The following is a 10,957-nucleotide window of genomic DNA, read 5'->3' on the forward strand; positions in this document are numbered from 1 at the left end:
GGTCCCAGACCTGCCAGGGCAGCCAGAGGGAAGCCCTGGATTCCCACATCTCCCTTTCCTTTTTGAACCAAGAACACTTCTTTGACAACTCTGTCCATGGTCTGCCTCATGCACCGAGGCAAGGACAGCACAAGCATCAGAAGAATTACAATACCTTATAATTATATACAACTATTTTCAAAATCTCTTTTCTACAACTGTGAAAAGTAAAACAAATTGAACACACCATCCACCTATGGTTTAATTTTTCTCCAGGTGTGTTTTCTCCTCTGATACCTCTTCAAATTTATCACTCTTGTGTCCATGTGTTTACAATAGATGTTCAATTGCTGTGTTCACAATAGATGTTCAGTTGCTGTTTTGTTCTCATTTCTCACTGCTAGCTAACAAATCATTCGATGCAAAAGAAATGACATGGGCATCTTTACTCTGCCCACAACCTCTTTTAAACCAACTGCACCAAGGCTCTTTTTGATGCCACCTTCTATGAAAGCAGAACCACTCAGTTTTTCCGAGCCTTTTTTCTTGGTATTAACATTATCATTGTCACAATTTGGATCACTTCATTCATTAGAGTATTTTTTTTTCCTCCTTGCTCTTTTATCAAGGTCATGCTGTGTGTTAACAAGAGATCTTTCAATGCTGCATGGACCACCCTTGATTTTTGCAGGGATAGCAGGCCAAATTCTGTCCCTGCAAATTCAAAAGCATCCCTTTTAGTAGAACGGTCGGATTTTTGAAGGGATAATTCGCTCATCATTTTGGTGTAATTACATCAGAATGATACAATTCTATGAAAGAGCTCGTTTGGAGTGACATCTATCATGTGATTATTTGTCTCTGTCACTCCCAATGGATTGAATTTGATACAGAATTTCATTTTTGTTGACCCAAAATGTCCAAATCCAGAGGTTCAAAGTGAGCCACAGGAAGGAACTGTGTCCAAACATGCCATCCCTCCACAGGATCTGAAAGAAACTTCAGAACCCTTGGAAGGATGTCCTATGGGACTGACCATCCCTCCACTGGCACACCTACCAAGCATGTTGAAAATGGTTTCTCTGGTTTCATATGGGTCAGGCAAATGCTGTCCAGACCCGCTGCTTTTGCCAAAGTTTCCCACACTTTTTCCCTTGGTTGTCTCATGGGAAAGTCTGTCCTGTTGCCCAAGGCAACAGGTGAAAGAATGAAGCACATGAACACTATCTGTCTGAATTCCATGTCCATGTCCCCACCCTCTGTGAGAAACCCCGCAATGCAGCAACACCCAAACAACACTTGATTTCCCAGAAAAAACCCCAAGTCTCTGGGTGATCAATCGTTGTCCGACGAGACGTCAGCAGCGTCATTGTCTGCCTTCGTCTGCGTGCTTGCTTCTCTGCTTCTCGGGTCCACGTCCACTGGCGTCTGCACCTGATAAGGTTTCATGTGCCTTGCTGGTATTCACTTCAGTCCTCGTCCTATAGAAACACAAGCGAAACCCTCGCCCCAAGTTATTAATGTAAATGAACCTTCAATCTGTCCTGACTCTGGGTTTCTGATCAAAACGAAAGGATTTTCCCTTAGTTTTTCCTGTGGGCTGTTTGTAAAATATCTGACAATTGATGGAGTGGACTCTGAGAAAAAACCATTTAAAAAAATTCAACACATTTGTTCAACCCTGCCTCCCCCCTTTTCTGTTTATCCAAGTGGATTTCAGGGTGTGATGTGTTTCTTTCACTGCTTGCTTGGCCTTAGGGGGAATGAAGAATATTGAAAATATGTTTGACTCTCTGTTTTTTCAGAAATTTGTCAAGCACCTTGCCTGTGTAAATTGGACCATTATCTGTTTCTATTTCTTGTTGCACTCTTAATGATGTAAATGCTTATAAAAAATGTCTGCAGGTATGTTCTGTGGTCTCCCCTGTATATAATGATGCAAAAATCGCCTCTGAAAACGTATCAATTGAAATATGGATATTTTCGAGCCTCCCAAAAGATGGGTATTTTGTGACATCAGCTTGCCACAGCTGAAGGCTTTTAAAAACCTCTCAGATTAGCCAGTCCTGTAAATACAGGAGATTGCACAAACTGGCACTCTGGCAAGCAGATTTCCTTTGTCTGGCTTTCAGAATGGTGAAAGGTTCCCATCAATGCCTGTGCATTTTTGTGAAAAAATGCATGGCTCAACCCTGCCCGCTCAAAAATGTCCGGCACTGTCTGCAAGATGGGCATTGTGAGTCTATTTACATGAGCATTCCCTTTTACTAAAAACCCCGGAAGTGAAGAATGCACTCTGATGTGTTTATTAATGTTCTCTGTTTTTCTAGGATTATTTTCATGCATAATAGATATGAATATAAAATTTCATTGTCCGTATGTTTTAAAAGTGATTCCTCTAATTGTTTGATCACATTTGCAACATACACTGAATCTGTGATCAGATTAGGGTTTCTGAAATAACAGAAAAAACCTGACTATTGTTACCAATTTTGCAACTTGTGGTGAACCTTGTACCATTTTGATATCTGATTCCCATTTCCCTGTTTTTTGATTTTTCCATGTGACCACTGATTTGTGAGTTTTTCCCAAACCATCAGTGAATACTGTCATTCCTTCCAATGGTTCCTGGCTTATTTTTTGGTTTTTCCCTGAAACTCACTTTTACATTTAACATTTTGTGTGCTGGAAAACGAACTGTGCAAACTTCTGAATGCCCTAACAACGTGATTGAAAAATCTTGTGACTTTGGATTGCCCACTCAACATATTTTTTCTTTAAATGTAAATGAATGACTAAGAAATCTTTGCCTGACATTGTCAACAATCCGGTCTCTGCCACAATAATGATCTGAGCTTCCATCTCTAAATCTGTAAGGATTGTCTTTGAGGGTCTGCAAACTAAAAAAACCCACTTTCAACTTCTGTGAAAACATTAACAAAATCCTTGCTCAAAGCTACTAATTTGAACGATTTTTTTTTTCTTTCAATTTTATCTGTCCAGTGTCTAGCACTCTCTTCATATTTTTCTCAATGATCAGCAAAATCAAGTCTGGAAAATAATTATTTCAAGAGATTAAAACATACAAAATCTTCAACCTTATTTCAGCCTTATTTCAGGCACTTCTCCACTCCTTTTCTTTTTTCTTTTTCCTTTTTTCTCTCTTTCTCTTCTTCTCTTTTGAAACAAGAAAGTTGAAATATAAAACATAATATAGAATAAGACAAAATACCTCAATGATAAAATGCATAAAACTTATCAAAATCGATAACAATTCAAGAAAATTCAAAAGAAAGATATTCTAAATAGCATATATAAAAATGAACAAAGCACGATCATTAGAAACATTGTGACAGCAGTTCAGAGTCTGCAAACTGCTGAAACATTTGTTTTCAGTGAAAACCCTTGGCATCCTTTCCCGGGCAAGGCTGGCAAGTTTCAGCTCAAAGCTGTGTCAGCTGTCACCTTTGTAGAATCAAATTGGTGGGTCAAAATGACCTGCATATCATTCATTTTTGTGCAGAAACCGATGAATTTTGCTGGCAAACTCATCTGTCCAAGTTAAAATCAGGGCCTGGCCAGGACCCAAACTTTAAACTGGAGAGATGTCTCCTAACATATTATATAAAACAAAACTTATACCAGCAATACATATATGATACTTAAAACATAACAACCTATTATAACATTTTCTTATAAAATAAACACTTGAAGTTCAAACCGATAAACTGACCAAATGACACAAAGATTCACTTTTCTTGAAACTCTTTTGAAGGAAAAGGATGTCAATTGAAGAAATCGTAAGATTAACAATGACAAAAAGCTGTCAGAATGCTTCAGGCACCTCTCTCTGAGATTTTCTGAAAAACATTTGAGAATGATGAAAAATAGAAATGCAATGATTCCACTCACAAGAGATATAGAAACAAATCAGGAAGTTCACCTAGAAAAATGCACAATACAGTTAAAATCCAAAATGAGACTTCAGAACTGGCATGTAACCTGGATAAGATTACATAAACAACAATAAAACATACGAGAATTCACTATGAAAAAACGAAGCACAAATCTTCACCTGATAACATGATAAAATTTCTTAACAATAACGTTTATAGAACACTTAAATAGTTAAAAATAAACGATTTGAAAACAAACACCCTTTGTATCACTATACAAAGAAATAACAGACTATAAAACTGATTTTTAAACAATGAAATCAATCTCAGAAAACTCAAAATAAATTCCTTTACAACTCTTATATACTGATAAACTTATAATAAAACAGAAAATACTAAAACAAAACCAAGGATCCAATAAATTGTGTCTTCTCCTTAAATCAATGTTCATTATTACTTTGTGAACTGTTTCAGTCAAAACCTTCTCATCCTTAAAGAAAAACAACTAAACTTTGCTGCTAAATAAACCTGACCTTTGAAAAACTTAAAATAATTTTTGAATCAAACAGTACCTAAACTCAATATATAACAATCTTAGAAAAGAATCCCTAAATTATATTAACTTTACTAAATCCATATGTATCAAATTAATAATATATAAATCCATTATCAATTAAACCTAAATAAACTTAACTTCTTCAGGGCCCAAACCTAAAATAAACTTAAAGTGATATACTCTAATTAAACAATACTTAACTTAAACTCAAACCAACTATATAAAAATCAATTCTATCATTAATAGAACGTTAAAATACAACCTCACTTAAACCTTAATATAATAAATTACTAACATTTCATGCTATTTAATTCTCTATTTCAATTTTCATTATGATATCTCTTTTTCACATTGTGTTCCACAATCATTGCTTATCATCACACCGGCTGGGCGTGTCTGCTCGATCAATTTTGTGACCTAACTGAAAAATCTGTGGTTAGTGTTTAGAAACATTGGGGAGATTTGAAAAAGGCCTTGTGTTGACTGGTTTCAAAAAGCGACTGACTGATGGAATTTCATTTCAGGGTGAAAGTTGGAGTCCCATCCCTCAGCATTGCTGCAGGATATTTGCTGCTTGTAAAAAGTTGTTTGCTGTGGCTGTTGTGATTTTGTTGTTTGTCGCCGCTGCTGAAAGGAAAGGGGCAGCGCGTCGCTCGCACCTGCTGTGGAGAAAGGGTGATCAAAGGAAATTCCTGCTTTGGCTCTGCTCAGCCCCCATCTGCACCGGCATGAGAGCACTGGGAGCATTTCTGGTGCAGTCAAACCCCGCTTCTGCCTGCGTTAGGATGGCTGCCCCTCTCTCTTGCTCGCCCTCCCTGCTCACACCCGCTGTAAGCTGTGCCGAACCCGCGCCTGCAATCTGCTTCTCCAAACCCAGCACCCCCATTCTCAGCCACTTCCGCGTTCGCTTTAACTCTCGCAAACGCATGCGCAGCCTGGATTCACCCTCTCTGTCTGTGTCGCCATGGGAACAAGGGAAGGAACCCCCACACCGACCGCGCCCGCCTGCACCGGCTCCACGCGGCCGTGCCTCGGGAACACCCCCCCCATTCTCTCTGTCAGGCCTGGCGCCGCCCCGGTTTTGCTCTGGGTCGGCCCGCGCAGTCCCCGAGTCACTGCCGGAGCCCAGCGTGATTCGGCGCTCTGCTGACGTCATCAGCGCGCGCTCGCCGCGTTCCGCGCTGCCGCAGCCCCGCGCCGCGTCCCGCCCGGCCCCGCGCCTCTCGGGTCCCCCCCCCGCGGCCACCGCGCAGTCTGCGGACGGCTGGCTGGCGGCCACCGCCGCCCCCGACGCCGTCTGCGCCCGTGCCCGTGCGTTCGAGATGCGAGAGATCCCCGCTCCGACTTCTGGGTTTTGCTCTACCGTCTCGCGCATGCGCGCTGCCATGGCCGCGGCGACAGACGAGTCCTGCTTTCTGTGCAGCCGCCCGCCTGGCCAGTGCCGCTGCTGCGAACTGGGAGCTATTCCCCGGCGCCTGTCTGGCGATCGCTTTCGCGCTTTCACGGATTCTCGTCATGGAACGCGTCACTGGGCGCTCCGGGCGTCTGACCGCCGCACCCGCGCTCCCGCCGCCTCCTGCGTCCGCGTGGTTCCCACTGTCCCCCCCTCTCGCCTGCACCGCGGGCTGTTCTGAACTCCCCACCCGCGCAGCTGCGAGAGTTCTCTCCTCTCTCTCACTTTTCCCTCCACTCTGCACTCACGTCTGCACCCTCCCCCCAGGAGCCGCCGGCGCCGCTGCCCCCCCACCGTGGGTTCGGACTCGGACACTGGCCAGTCCCTTCCCCCACCGAGGGCTGCTGCAGCCTGGCTTATCTCACTGTCTGGGGAGTTTCTGCAGCTGAGGAGCTTAGAAATTGAGATTTGAGGGAGTCTTGAGGAACAGTGTGAACCCGGAGACACAGGACATGATGAGACACCTTCCCCCCCGATCCTCTTCAGGAGGCAATCCTGCTTTCCCTGGTGAGGAAAATTGCCCCAAGCTGCTGGCTGGGCCATCTTCCTCCTTGTGCTCCCATAGGAGCCTTAGCTGTTTAGTCTAAAACGCCGCGTTGTGAAAGCGACTCTTATTGTCCTTGCTGAAGGCAAAGGTTTTGCAGCAGTCTTATTTTTTTTTTTTTTTTATTTTTTTTTTCTGTGGCTCGGTAATACAGTTGCTTATTGATCCCTTGCCAAAAATTTAACTCAAACAAAAGATGTGCATCTGTGTGCGGGTGATTATACTGCACCCACAATAACAAAGCTTTCATCTCATTTGGGGCTATCTCTATCAGATGGGTAGAAGTCTTGCCCTGTAGGGCTGAAAAAAAATTTTTTTGTCTGTCCTTGGGAGCATCCCTTCCCCATGTACTTAATTTCAACCATTCTCACCAAAAGCTGAGTCAGCACGAGGTCAGTCCGGAGATGGCACTGTTCATCGTCCAGCAGGTCACAGGCGAGAAATCCCAGGCGCGCTTCTGGTTTTCCTCCTCCTGGCTGTCCTCCAGACGAGCTGTCTTGGTGAAGGTCAGGTTCTTATCTTGAGCTTTCCGCTCCCTCTCTTCTTGGAATTTGCCGAGAGCATTTGTGCTCTGTTCTTCTTCCTTTCTGTCGGAATCTGTGGGTATTGGTGATTCTGAGATTGTAAAAAGTCTCTGTCTTTCTGCCCCGTTGCCAAAGAAGAAGCCATAGTTCGTCTGTGCTGTTTTCAAGGTTGTTTATTCTTGCTTATCTATAACAAGTTCTGCTGCCCTGCCGCAGGGCTGTCCTGCAGGGCAGTGTGCGGGGCTCTGCCCCTCAGTGGGATGGTACAAACATTATATACCAGAAACTACGTGTGCTATATTTAGAATAATGTGCCAATATCTATCATCTACGTTGAACAGTGTGTCCCCAGCCTAAACCAATAGAAAAATGCCAACATCACCAAGAACATGGAGGTAAGGAAGAAGAAGGAGGAAGAACAGGATCAGGCCCACTTTCCTCCATCTTAGAACTCCTGACCCCCCTGTACAAAGTAAAACCCCCCCTGTACAGGTGTTAAAACCCCCCTGTACAATACTAAAAAAATTTCCCCTCTAATTTGTAACTACTTTTACTATATCATCTAACTCTCTGTGACCGCTTGTTCCACCTTCAAAGTTGGTAATTCATTCCATGGTTCAAACTCAAGATCACAGCTGTTTTCAGCTGCTTGCCAGGGTCTAAAATGCTTCTGACCAAGGCCTGGAACCTCTGAAAATGTCTGAGGGACATTTTGGGTTCCGACACCTTTCTTTATTTTTTTGTTTTTCTCTGCTGATGAAGGTTGGAAGTTGTTTGGTGTTTCTTCTTGTTCTTCTTGCTGAAGCCCAGCCTGGGACGCCATTTTTCGGAATCTGTGGGTATTGGTGATTCCGAGATTGTAGAAAGTCTCTGTCTTTCTGCCCCGTTGCCAAAGAAGAAGCCATAATTCGGCTGTGCTGTTTTCAAGGTTGTTTATTCTTGCTTATCTATAACATGTTCTGCTGCCCTGCCGCAGGGCTGTCCTGCAGGGCAGTGTGCGGGGCTCTGCCCCTCAGTGGGATGTTACAAACATTATATACCAGAAACTACGTGTACTATATTTACAATAATGTGCCAATATCTATCATCTACGTTGAACAGTGTGTCCCCAGCCTAAACCAATAGAAAAATGCCAACACTACAGTGAAACATGGAGGGCATGAAGAAGGAGGAAAAGGACAAGACACACCCAATTTCGTCCATCTTGTCCCCTCTGAACCCCTAATCTAGAAATCTAAAATTTTACTTTTGCACCCATGTCACACTTAATTATTACTCTTATCAAACACTCAAAGCTTGTAATTCATCCTGTAAGATTGAAAACTCCTCTCCATGGACAGAGATCACAGACAGTGTCTCTGGGGGCTCTGTCCAGGGGGGTTCCTGACCCCCTGCCAGGGTCCCAGACCTGCCAGGGCAGCCAGAGGGAAGCCCTGGATTCCCACACCCGGGGCCTTGGCAGCTGTAAGGTGTGGCAGACAGATGTTATCCACATTCATAGTTTTGGTCACCTCGAATGTGTTCATGTAAGCATTGACACATTCTCAGGCGCAGTGTATGCCTCTGCTCATATAGGACAAAAGGCTGCCCGTGCCAAACAGCACCTAGTGCAAGCATTTTCAGTATTGGGGATTCCAAAAACAATTAAAACTGATAATGGCCCAGCTTATGCATCCAAATATTTCCTGGAATTTCTCCAGCAGTGGGGAGTGGAACATAAGACTGGCATCCCCCATTCTCCCACAGGTCAAGCCATGGTCGAGCGTGCACACCAGACTCACAAGCAGGTATTGCATAGACAGAGCAGTTCAACTCCATGGATGTCTCCATGGGAGAAGCTCTGCAAAGCCATGTTTGCCATCAATTTTTTGAATAGGGATCCAGAAACTTGGGAAACCAAGGGTCCCTATGAGCTCATGACCTGGGGTCGTGGCTATGCGTGTGTGGCTACTCCCTCAGGCCCGTGGTGGATTCCCCAGAAGTGGGTGAAACCTTTTCTCCCCAAAGAATCCAGGTCAGACAGAAGGGGATGAGAAGCAAGTAGCTGATGTTTCGAAGAGAAGATGCTGCTGAATTGAAGAAGGAGAATTTTCCTAGGTGTGAATTCCTCCTGGCAGACACAGAAACCTTTAACATGATTTAAAAGTTGGGGGGTTTTTTCCTTTTAGAGAAAACCTACCTCCCACTCAACCCTGTGATGAACCCCATCCAAGTTGTCATCCTGCTAATGCTGAACAGTCAGGCAGCTGCATGGATTGTCCCTCAGCAACGTCAAAACGTCTGGGTGACCCTGGCATAGACACTTCAGCAGGAAAACATATGCTTGTCAACTGCAGCAGCAAAGAACCCTATTTCTACCTGTCTAGTAGGAATTCCATGGCAGGCTGGAGAATTTCCAGCAGGCCTGGACAAATATAGGTCCAATGAAATTCCAGAGTAACACACCCCACGACCACACAAAGATCATTGATTTATTAAAAAAATATGGATATTGATCTAGTACCGATATCCAACTGTGATGGACAAAAACTCTCTAACAGTTTAGAGTTAGAAAGTGTATTTTTATTCGACGCCGGGCAGCGTGAGGGATAGCTCCCAAATACACACCGCGCCTTCCAGGTGATTACCGAGTCTTTTTATCCATACAAGTATTGAATACCCAAAATACAAATACATATTCATAATTTTGGTACATCCCCTTCCCTGCTTCGTATGCTAATCACTTCAAAAGCTATTAAGAATGCGTAGTTTGTTCCTTGAAATGGGTCAGTGATCCCTTTCATGGGGAGGGGTCCCAAAATGAGGAAGTAAATGAAGTCTTCCTCGTTCTGACCTTTCTACCTTTTCAATGCGAGTATGACAAATGAACTCTTGGTAGAACTCCCATTCCTTGTCTTCCATTGGTTTCAGAACAGAGGAGGGACACAATTGTCTTATGTTCTTAAAAGCTATTTGTCAGTTTCTATATTCTTCATTATAAACCCAGCTAACTAAACATTGTGCTGACAAGCAATCAATTATTAGTTAACTACTAACTCTTAACTTCATCAAGGCCTACTCATTTATTTTAATTAACTCTAGTAAGGCTTATTTCTAAATAAAATCTTAGCTCCTCTAAAATCTCTAAATTCCTTAAAAATTTGCGTTTCATCATCAGAGACAAGCTGTGATGATCATGAAATCCTTAGAGAAGTGGTTGCGAGATTTGCCCAGGATGGCTCAGGAACCACAAGAGTTAAAGCTTTTGGGTTCTTCCCCTGCAGCTTACTGCATACATTTTTCTGTTCTCCCAAAACCTTCTAGCACTAATGAGCACCACATCATAAAACAACATCATGGGGAGTTTACTACAAGAAGTTGGTGTCAGAACACAAGCCATATTGGGGCAGACAACCCATCTCACTCAAGTCCCAAAAGTCTCCCTAAGGGATTGTTCTTGATTTGTGGGGATTGGGCATGGGCAAGAATTCCTTCTCGGCTTTTAGGAGGGCCATGTACTATAGGAAGGCTGTCCGTATTGGCACCCAACCAAACGCTAATTGGTTAATGGACTCACAAAAACAAAAAGGCAAACAAAATTCAAAAGACGCATGCGGACAATCTGGGCCCAAATTGTAACTCCGAAATTTTTCATTGGGCCAAGTCAAAAAGAATTGCTGTGTCTCTTTTCCTTCCATGGGTCGCAGCAGCCAAAGCTCTAGGTGAATTTGGCCGCCTAGAGTGCTGGGTAGTCAAACAGGCAAACTTAACGTCTGCTGCCATCAGCTCTCTCCTAGAAGAGGAAATTACCAGACAGGCCATGCTTCAAAACCGTGCTGCTGTAGATTTCCTTTTGTTGCTGCGTGGACATGAATGCCAGGAATTTGAAGGACTCTGTTGCATAAACCTGACTGCAAAAGCTCCAAACATCCATGCTGCCCTTCAAAGCATAAACAACCTGATCAGACAACTGAAGCAAGAATCTGAGGATTGGTTCAAAGAACTGTGTAAGGGCTGGGGATTCAC

Source organism: Taeniopygia guttata, chromosome W, assembly GCF_048771995.1.
Source record: "Taeniopygia guttata chromosome W, bTaeGut7.mat, whole genome shotgun sequence".
Lineage (NCBI taxonomy): Eukaryota > Metazoa > Chordata > Aves > Passeriformes > Estrildidae > Taeniopygia > Taeniopygia guttata.